Source organism: Penaeus vannamei, chromosome 3, assembly GCF_042767895.1.
Source record: "Penaeus vannamei isolate JL-2024 chromosome 3, ASM4276789v1, whole genome shotgun sequence".
Taxonomy (NCBI): Eukaryota; Metazoa; Arthropoda; class Malacostraca; order Decapoda; family Penaeidae; genus Penaeus; species Penaeus vannamei.
Genome location: NC_091551.1, coordinates 43659947 through 43670977, shown reverse-complemented (window position 1 = coordinate 43670977; position 11031 = coordinate 43659947). Strand labels below are relative to the sequence as shown.

The window sequence follows — 11031 nt, the reverse complement described above, 5'->3', positions numbered from 1 at the left end:
ATCTTGAACTGCCTTGGAGTGGGAGAGCATCCACTCTTCAGAGTTTTCAGAGGACTTATTTTCCATGGCAACATCTTCGCAATTGCAGAGGACTTATTATCTGGGCTGATGCAAAATTTCACTTCTCAGGACACTTGTCTTCGCGACAGTCGTTTCCTTTGTCTATTCATAAGCAATGGGCAGCAAAATAAACAATAATCAAGTAGTTTTATTGAACTTAATATAATAGCATTGATAGGGGAGAGAGAGAGAGAGAGAGAGAGAGAGAGAGAGAGAGAGAGAGAGAGAGAGAGAGAGAGAGAGAGAGAGAGAGAGAGAGAGAGAGAGAGAGAGAAATGCTAAACTCTATCATTAATATTATTCATATAAAAATACTCTTACCCCTCATTTTCCTCCCTTCCTCATCCCCATCCCCCTTGCCTAGCCCCCTCGTCTGAGTTTTATTTGGATGAGACGAATACTGTGACATCTCGGGGCGATGCGTGTAACTGGACCTCTGTTAACGATAGGGCAAATTAGTGAGAATTAGTACAAATTTGTACTATCGTTAACAAACTTAACAAACTCATGAGATGATATAACGCGAGGGTCGTCGATTCCTGCATTCTACGAGACACAGCTCGCTCGCTACCGGATGGGGAAGGCTAGGTCAGTAGCAACACGGGGAGGTGTCATGGCGTCTGATTCTCTCTCTTTTTTTTGTGGGGGGGGCACATGGGGTTTATTTTGATGACGTTACAAAAGTTACCGATGTTTTGTGAATATGGTCGATCGTTGTGGCCTTTTCAGTTTTCAAAAAGGATGGAAAAAAAATATTTCAATGGTTATATTTTCACTGAACAATCATCAAAACAGTCGCCATGACACCTCCTCGAGTTACTACTGATCTAGCCTTCCCCGCTACCGGAATGCACACTTCACGAGGACGCGATAACATGTAGAGGCGGCGACGGAAATGGGAATGAAAGGGAAGACATAAAACCTTCCAGGGAATACCAGTTCCTGACACTAGATGGCACGGAATGTCGCATAACAATTACCCGCTGTGTGCAGTGCCATCTATTGAGTGAGCAGAACAATAGTGGTGTGAGTTGCCCCTCTTGAAGTGTGTGATGCGAGTCCACGCCCGAAATGGCCTTATGACTGCGGCTCCTGAAGTCGTCGTGATGACATACGAGTGTAGACAGACCGCATACACTTATCTGCGCATGCGCCATAATACATGTGTCGTCTGCACTGCACTGAGTAGTACCCAAAATATAAAGACCACGCGTATACACCGTATATTGCAGGATATTACATTGAGATTCTTACAGATAACATTATCAAATAACTACATTAGTAATGCAATAATCATGGTCGAGTTAATTATAAATTGCATCGGTTTCCAGCGAACTTTTGGAAGCAGTGGACCATCATGGCCTTTTAGAAGAGCAGACAGAGTTAACCTTAACTATGAGTTCCAATAATTTCATAATTACTGATTATACACAAACAGAACAATTTACCTGTTTTGCATGTAATTTAGCTTTTATGGATCATTATAATTATGTTTCTCATAGTGTTGGTGATTAGATGTTATCAAGAATAAATAAAATAAGCACAGTAGAGGGCAATGCCGTTATTTGGAAGATGAATTAAGGACACTATTTTATTAGGGATATGATGTTATTGCGCAGTGAATGAGCATAACTGTACAGGAATAAATCAGTATATAAAACGTTCTCAATCATATTTGTTTTACCTTGTTATAGGCCTACAGCAATCTATATTTATGCGACACCAGCATAAATATAGATTCATATATACTCCCATACATTAATACATTAATAATGTTATCTGTAAGAATTTCAATGTAATATCCTGCAATATACGGTGTATACGCGTGGTCTTTATATTTTGGGTACCACAGTGCAGTGCAGACGACACATGTATTATGGCGCATGCGCAGATACGTGTATACGGTCTGTAAACTCGCATGTGTCGAGATAGCATTGTGCGAGGGGTTTTATCGGTCACTCTACGACTTTCTGCGGGAGATGTGCGGTAACCGAGTGAGTCTCCTTAATCTGTGCTCATGGGATGTTGCCCGGGAGTAGGACCTGCGACAGGAGCGGGCAGTCGGCACAGGCATCCATCATCACCTCACACAGGTTAGGATATTTGTGTTTCAGGGCGTGAGTCAGTGCTCGCAGCCCCCTGTATAACATATGTTGCAGGCCCTCCTTATACTATGTTATTCTACTATCGGTGCCAGAGTGTAGGTTAGGGGTACTTCCCTCACAGCAAAACCCTTACATATCATTAATAAGAAATGAGAGGAATATAACGGTTTGTGATGCGCAGGTATTCGAAATGTTTTCCTTCCTTCCATAAGCATTTCGACTTTGCGTATACTATAAGGACTTCAAAATAGGAAACGGAATGGCTGAGGAGTAAATGTGTTTAGAATATCTATGATATAGACCATTACTCTCCGCTTATCTACTTTCCTACAATATCAACAATTAGTAAATCTAAGTAAGACAGCCCTGCCTATTATTATTTTTTTCTCCTATTCCCTTCACTCTTGGGTGACCCGTGGAGAATGGGGGCTTGGAGGTAGGGGAGGGGCACACACGCGGAAGAAATAGCAGAATGAAAAGTGAAAATTTTGAAAATAATGCAAAATCCGAACGAGATTCCGGCGGCGCGCCGTTGCGAGATGCGCCGGTATCAGTGTTGCCAAAATCCCGACATTTCTCAACCTAACCAACCTAACCTAACCAATCTAACCTAACCTTAACCCTCAACCTAACCTAACCCAACCTAAGCTAAGCTAAGCTAAGCTAACCTAAGCTAAGCTAACCTAATCCTCAACCTAACCTAACCCTCAACCAAACCTAACCTAACCCTCAACCAAACCTAACCTAACCAACCTAACGCAACCTAACCAACCTAACCTAATCACCCTAGCCTAACCAACCTAACCTAACCTAACCCGCAACATAACCTAACCCAACCCTACCTAACCTATCTTAACCCAACCCAACCTAACCTAACCTAACCCTCAACCTAACCTAACCAACTTAACCTAACCCGACCCAACCCAACCTAACCTAACCTAACCTAACCAACCTAACCTAACCAACCTAATCTAACCTAACCTAACCTAATCCAACCCAACCTAACCTAACCTGACCTGACCTAACCTAACCTAACCTAACCTAACCCTCAACCTAACCTAACCCAACCTAACCTAACCCAACCCAACCCAACCCAACCCAACCCAACCCAACCTAACCTAACCTAACCTGAGCTAACCAACCTAACCTAACCTAACCTAACCTAACCTAACCCTCAACCTAACCTAACCAACCTAACCTAACCTAACCTAACCCAACCTAACCCTCAACCTAACCTAACCTAACCTAACCTAACCTAACCTAACCTAACCCTCAACCCAACCCAACCCAACCCAACCCAACCCAACCCAACCCAACCCAACCCAACCCAACCCAACCCGGACCCCCTTCCCTAGGCGTATTTCCTTACCCCTCACCTGGGGGTATTTTGCATTACAAACGAAGCATACCTTCCAAACCCCCGTATTTTGTATTTTGCAGAAAGCTCACGGTATTGTTTACATTCGAGACGGTCCGAGACAACAAGGTTTGTGGACTGTAGAGAGGCAACTTTTGAATTTCAATTAAAGCACAGCCAGGGAGGTCCCCACAATTTTACTAACTTCCCCGACAGGTACGAACTCAAGTCAATAATTCTGTTATACTTTCCTTTGTATATATTAGTGCGGCTGCCTAAATTAGTATTGCCCAACAATTTCACACAATACATCCTCGAAGTGTGTTTAAAAAGACCTTCTATAACCAATAGCTGAAGTCTAAATTTATGAAAAGTTAGCAGATCGCTAAAGAACCACACAGTCAGCTGTTATGATAACTCTTAACTCCACTTAACTCGTCACTCACCGCCGTCTTAGATTACACAAATTCCTTAAGAGTTATGAAAAAGGACGGATCATATATTTTTAAAATTCGAATCTCTTGCGCCGGCTTAGACAACGTTTCGGAATTTCTAGATTTTTAAAAACTTCTTTAATAAATAATTATTGGAGATGCAGGCGCTCTGCCACTTGGGATGCACCTTATCTCTTATACGGTGCATCCTCTTTCTATCCCCCCCCCCTCTCTCTCTCTCTCTCTCTCTCTCTCTCTCTCTCTCTCTATATATATATATATATATATATATATATATATATATATATATATATATGTGTGTGTGTGTGTGTGTGTGTGTGTGTGTTTATTTATTTATTTAGATTCACACATATGTACATATATATATATATATATATATATATATATATATATATATATATATATATATACATATTGCATATATATGTATTCTCTCTCACAAACACGAACACACACACACACACACACACACACACACACACACACACACACACACACACACACACACACACACACACACACACACACACACACACACATATCGAATATCCATGCATTCGTGAGGTGAAAGACAAACTAAAAACACCATACATTTACAACATATTCTTTAAGGCAATCAGCAGCTGAAGCTAAAAGAAAGTTGGAGATGCGGGGTATCGATCCCCGTACCTCTCACATGCTAAGCGAGCGCTCTACCACTTGAGCTACATCCCCTGTGGTAAAGTGCTAAGTTGGCCGTGTCTGTTGTTGGCTTCGGTTTGCTGAACGTTGAATTTTTTTCAATATTTGTTATCTGCAGATGATTTATTGACTATTGGGATTGCAGTATATTTCATGGCGTTTAAGCATATATGTACGCACATATATGCACATATATAATATATATCAACTTCAACCCCATGAAATATACTGTAATCCTTATAAACAATCAACTATTCCTAAACCGCACATATATAAACAACGTTGACCAAACTGACAACCTAGACGTTTTCCCTGCGCAAACGTTTGTGATTCGCCGCGCGTGTTGGCAGCGAAGCCCACAATAGACACGGCCAACATCCTTCTTAACCACAGGGGATGTAGCTCAAGTGGTAGAGCGCTCGCTTAGCATGTGAGAGGTACGGGGATCGATACCCCGCATCTCCAATTTATATTTAACTTCAGTTGTTTATTGCCTTAAAGAATTTGGTGTAAATATATGGGATGAATTTTTAGTATTTAGGAACCTCGCTTGGTAAAATTGGCCTCGAGTTGCCCATTATAGTGCAAAGCTTAAGTGTTGCTTTTATTTTCTTTCAGTGAATGATTATTTCTCTTGTCTTTTCATTTTATGCAAGTAACTTTACAGAATTGTACTTTCATTTCGTAATTTGCAACGTTTGATCATTAATGAAAGCATTTTACTCCAAAGATAATCGTAATGGTGACTCACTCACTCTCACTCTCACTCTCACTCTCACTCTCACTCTCACTCTCTCTCTCTCTCTCTCTCTCTCTCTCTCTCTCTCTCTCTCTCTCTCTCTCTCTCTTTCTCTCCTTCCTTGACTCTCTTGTTCACACATTACGAACGCATGGACACCGTTAAAGAAGCCTTTAAGGAACAGTCTGCTCAGAAGAAATGTAGTACAAATTCGTTTATTTGATATGTATATATACATATATATTCATATATATATATATATATATATATATATATATATATATATATACATATGTATATATACATATACATGCATACATACATATAGAGATATATATAAACATTTATATACATGTATATTCATATATACATATATGCATATACATATAAATATATGTAAATGTATATATAAGTACATATATGTATGTATATATGTATACATATGCATATATTTATGTGTATGCATGCGCATATACGTAAATATATGTATATATATATTTATATATATATATATATTATATATATGTATGTATGTATGTTTATATATGCATATACATGCATACATATGTAAATATATGTATATACATGTATATATATATATATATATATATATATATATATATATATATATATATATATTGTGTGTGTGTATATATATATATATATATATATATATATATATATATATATATATATATATATATATATATATATGTATATATATGCATGTATATATGCACATGTATACATGCGTACATATGGGTGTGTGTGTATATATGTAAATATATTCATATACAAGTATATATATGTATATTCTGTTTATTTGTGTATACATATGTATATATGTAAATGTACGTATGTATATATGTATATATTTATATATAATGTATATTCATTTATATGTATAACATATCTACATTATGTAGATATGTTATACGTGTATATATGCATATATATGAGTATATATATTTATGTGTATATATGTTTATATATGCATGTATCTGTATATACGTAAATATATACGGATGTCGAATGACCAATTTTATACTTCATTGTTTAAATTGTTCTTACAAGGTTTCTTTATCGCTGAGGTGGAAGCATTTATTCTAAGTAAGCCGATTTGGAAAACTGAAAAGACAATATATATCATTAATTGAAATAAAATAAGACCAATCTGTAAACTTTGCATTGGATTTGGCAACTTTATGCCAACTTTTCTAAGCGAAGTCCCGCAATACTAAAAATCCACCACATATATTTACACCATTCTTTAAGCCAATCAACAACTGAAGTTAAATATAAGCTGGAGATGCGGGGTATCGATCCCCGTGCCTCTCACATGCTAAGCGAGCGCTCTACCACTTGAGCTACATCCCCTGTGGTAATAAGTGAGTGGTTGGCCGTGTGCTTTGTGGGCTTCGCTGCCAACACTCGCGGCGAATCACAAACGTTTGCGCGGGGAAAACGTCTCGGTTGTCAGTTTGGTCAACGTTGTTTATATGTATAACTGCGGTTTAGGAATAGTTGATTGTTTATAAGGATTACAGTATATTTCATGGGGTTGAAGTTGATATATATTATATATATGCATATATAAGTATATATTTGTGTATATATGCTTAAACGCCATGAAATATACTGCAATCCCAATAGTCAGTAAATCATTTGCAGATAACATTAATTCAAAAACTTCAACGTTCAGCAAACCAGACAACCAAAACGATTTCCCGGCGCAAACGTTTGTGATTTGCCGCGCGTGTTGGCAGCGAAGCCCACAAAAGACACAGCCAACCAAGCTCTTTACCACAGGGGATGTAGCTCAAGTGGTAGAGCGCTCGCTTAGCATGTGAGAGGTACGGGGATCGATACCCCGCATCTCCAACCTATTTTTAGCTTCAGTTGTTGATTGCCTTTAGGTAACTCGTAAATATGCAATGTTTGATGATTAACGAAAACATTTTATTAATCGTCCTGGTGACACTCTCTCTATTGTTCTCACTTCCTTTCCTTCTCTGACTCTCTTTTGTTCTTTCAATCGGCATACTTAGAGTAAATGCTTCCACCTCACAAACGCATGAACGGCGTTAAGGAAACCTTTCAGGAACAGTTTACTCGCATATATATATATATATATATATATATATATATATATATATATATATATATATATATATATATATATATATATTATATATATATATATATATATATATATATATATATATATATATGCATATATATGCATATAGATATTAATGTATATGCATATATACATATATATACATGTTACCCCAATGCCCAAAGACCCACTAATCTTCACCTACAAAGACCAATCTCAGTTACACCGATATTATCTAAGATTGTTTAACCATTGCTGGTCAATCGTCTTTTTGTATATTTTTCAGATTTAGAAAGGGACTCGGCTGTAATGATGCATTGCTTGTACTGATGTATGAATTGCAATCTGCTTCAGATGAGGGTTATGTGTCAAGGTTGTTTCTCTGGATTTTAGTGCAGCTTTTGACACTCAATTATAAGATTTGATTTTAAAGTTGCACTCTGTTGGTGTTGGTGGTAAAGTTATAAGTAATTTGATTGAATTTTGATCTGGTAGACAGCAGCGTGTTCATGTTGATGGTAGTTTTAGCTCGTATTCCCGTGTGTCTTCTGGGGTTCCTCAGGGTAGTGTTCTTGGCCCTTTGCTCTTCCATTTTATATCCAAGCGATATGTGGTCCGGCATTACCAATAAGATGCCATATACTGATGTCACTTATCTCTATGCTGATATTCCTTCTCCAGCAACTAGGCTAATAATAGCTGACAGTCTCCCTGTTGACCTTCTAATGATTCAATCGTGGTGCTCTCGGTGGGGCATGAAATTAAATCCTGTCAAGTCCAAGGAAATTATTGGGAGTCGGTCTTGAATGCAGTTGCCTCAGGATCCAAGTCTGCTGATTAATGGAGTTTCTTTACTTCAGGGGATAATCTGAAGCTCTTGATTCAAATCCCACGTTTTGATTACAAAATAGGAAAATCCCACAATGCACAGACTAAATTTATTGAATAGTTTGTTCATTATGATTTTCTACCATAGTATCATTTTTAGTGTTTTTCCACTCATTTGTATATATATGAATGAATATATAGGTATATATATGAATGTATATATTTATGTGTATGCATATACATGTGTATGAATATATATTTGTGTACGAATATGCACGTATATACATGTGTATTTTTATGTATATATGTATATATATATGCAATGAAAAACACAATACCGTGTGATAATATGGAAGAAAAACCCACAATGCACAAACTAGATTTATTGATGAAAGTGAGACAACAGTTTCGGAATCGTCCTCGATTCCATCTTCGGGTCTGCAGAGGCAAGGGAGAGTAAGTGGTATACATACTATTGTAAAATTCGCTGCCAACACGCGCGGCAAATCACAAATGTTTGCGTCGGGAAATTGTCTCAGTTCTCTCGTATAGGTAACGTTGCATGAAGTTTTGGCAGCGGTGGGATCGTGTGTACGAAACATTTTTATTTCGCACAAATAATGATTATGCACAATCACTATATGTTCTGTCATCACTGTTGCTGTTGGCGATTCGCTCCTCCCATAGGTGCGAGGCACGTGTCACTGTTACCAATGTGTTGCAGCTATCATTGGTCTTTCTCATTCGTGCAATAAATTAAATGTTCGTTGTCATTTCTGTTTACTTAGCAAACTGTCACTACATATGGATGTGCACGATATGGATTAATGGGTTAAATACTCAAATCAAATTTAGTTCCGAGACACCACAATGGCGGATAGTAACAGAGACGACCCGGGCAGGCCGGCGCCCAGTGCCCATCGAGCGATGCTGACCCAGCATGACCGCCCAGGGGTCATGCTGGTCAGATCACATACAGGACACGTGAACAGCACTCACACACACGGTAATATACATTCTTTTTCGCTCACTCATTCGTCTGATGATTGTGACTGATTTGTTATGCTTGTGTCAGGTGGCATTTCCACAATAGACACTAAATTCTTAAAGGTAATAAACAACTAAAGCTAAATGTAAGCTGGAGATGCGGGGTATCGATCCCCGTACCTCTCACATGCTAAGCGAGCGCTCTACCACTTGAGCTACATCCCCTGTGGTAAAGTGCGAGTTCACCAACCTGGACAAAAACGTTTGTGATTCGCCGCGCGTGTTGGCAGCGAAGCCCACAACCGACTCGGCCAACCACACACGTTGTACCACAGGGGATGTAGCTCAAGTGGTAGAGCGCTCGCTTAGCATGTGAGAGGTACGGGGATCGATACCCCGCATCTCCAGCTTATTTTTAGCTTCAGTTGTTGATTGCCTTTAGGTAACTCGTTGTAAATATATGATATGTTTCTTTAGTATTTAGGAACCGCTTGGTAAGGTTGGCTTAGAGTTGCCAGTTACATTGCAAAGCTTAAATGTAGAGTTTAATGAATAATCACGCCTGTTGTCTTCTCAGTTTTCACTTTATAATGGGCTTCATGGTTTATCTCGTAACTATGTAATGTTTGATGATTAACGAAAACATTTTATTAATCGTCCTGGTGACACTCTCTCTATTGTTCTCACTTCCTTTCCTTCTCTCTCTCTTTTGTTCTCTCAATCGGCTTACTTAGAGTAAATGCTTCCACCTCACAAACGCATGAACGGCGTTAAGGAAACCTTTTAAGAACAGTTTACTCAGTGGAAATGAAGTACAAATTCACTCATTCGACATGCATATATATAAACATATATTACATATATATATATATATATATATATATATATATATATATATATATATATGTGTGTGTGTGTGTGTGTGTGTGTGTGTGTGTGTGTGTGTGTGTCTATGTGTGTGTGTGTGTGTGTGTGTGTGTGTGTGTGTGTGTGTGTGTGTGTTTAGTTCCGTTGCTGTACACTCGGGACGCGGAGACACCACAATGGCGGATAGTAACAGAGACGACCCGGGCAGGCCGGCGCCCAGTGCCCATCGAGCGATGCTGACCCAGCATGACCGCCCAGGGGTCATGCTGGTCATATCACATACAGGACACGTGGACAGCACTCACACACATACACACGGAAATTTACATTCTTTTTATCTCACTCATGCGTCTAATGTTTGCGACTGATCTGTTATGCTTGTGTCTGGTGGAATTTCCACAAAATACACTAAATTCTTGAAGGCAATGAACGACTGAAGCTAAATGTAAGCTGGAGATGCGGGGTATCGATCCCCGTACCTCTCACATGCTAAGCGAGCGCTCTACCACTTGAGCTACATCCCCTGTGGTAATTAGTGAGTGGTTGGCCGTGTCGCTTGTGGGCTTCGCTGCCAACACGCGCGGCGAATCACAAACGTTTGCGCCGGGAAATCGTCTTGGTTGTCCGGTTTGTGAACGTTGTTTTTAAGCATTTGCCGTTTAGAAATGGTTGATTGTTTACAGGGATTATAGTATATTTCATGGGTATAAAGGATATATATTATATATATGCATATATGTTTTTTTTTTTTTTTTTGTATATATATGCTTAAACGCCATGAAATATACTGCAATCCCAATAGCCAATAAATCATCTGTAGATAACATTTATTC

At 38.6% G+C, this 11031-nt stretch overlaps 1 long non-coding RNA gene and 7 other non-coding genes across 8 annotated transcripts in view; 4 read left to right on the top strand and 4 right to left on the bottom strand.

Moving 5' to 3' along the window:
* The first annotated feature begins 1964 nt into the window (after positions 1-1964).
* LOC138866339 (uncharacterized) overlaps positions 1965-11031 on the top strand; it is a 101715-nt gene continuing 92648 nt past the window's right edge. Inside the window, exon 1 of the long non-coding RNA XR_011399558.1 lies at positions 1965-2153. This is a non-coding gene — a long non-coding RNA (uncharacterized lncRNA). The remainder of the gene's footprint in view (positions 2154-11031) is intronic.
* Positions 4619-4691, bottom strand: TRNAA-AGC (transfer RNA alanine (anticodon AGC)). Its single transcript has one exon. It is a non-coding gene; the product is annotated as a tRNA-Ala (tRNA).
* Positions 5051-5123, top strand: TRNAA-AGC (transfer RNA alanine (anticodon AGC)). Its single transcript has one exon. It is a non-coding gene; the product is annotated as a tRNA-Ala (tRNA).
* Positions 6702-6774, bottom strand: TRNAA-AGC (transfer RNA alanine (anticodon AGC)). Its single transcript has one exon. It is a non-coding gene; the product is annotated as a tRNA-Ala (tRNA).
* Positions 7206-7278, top strand: TRNAA-AGC (transfer RNA alanine (anticodon AGC)). The gene has a single exon. It is a non-coding gene; the product is annotated as a tRNA-Ala (tRNA).
* TRNAA-AGC (transfer RNA alanine (anticodon AGC)) lies at positions 9484-9556 on the bottom strand. The gene has a single exon. It is a non-coding gene; the product is annotated as a tRNA-Ala (tRNA).
* TRNAA-AGC (transfer RNA alanine (anticodon AGC)) lies at positions 9666-9738 on the top strand. Its single transcript has one exon. It is a non-coding gene; the product is annotated as a tRNA-Ala (tRNA).
* TRNAA-AGC (transfer RNA alanine (anticodon AGC)) lies at positions 10650-10722 on the bottom strand. Its single transcript has one exon. It is a non-coding gene; the product is annotated as a tRNA-Ala (tRNA).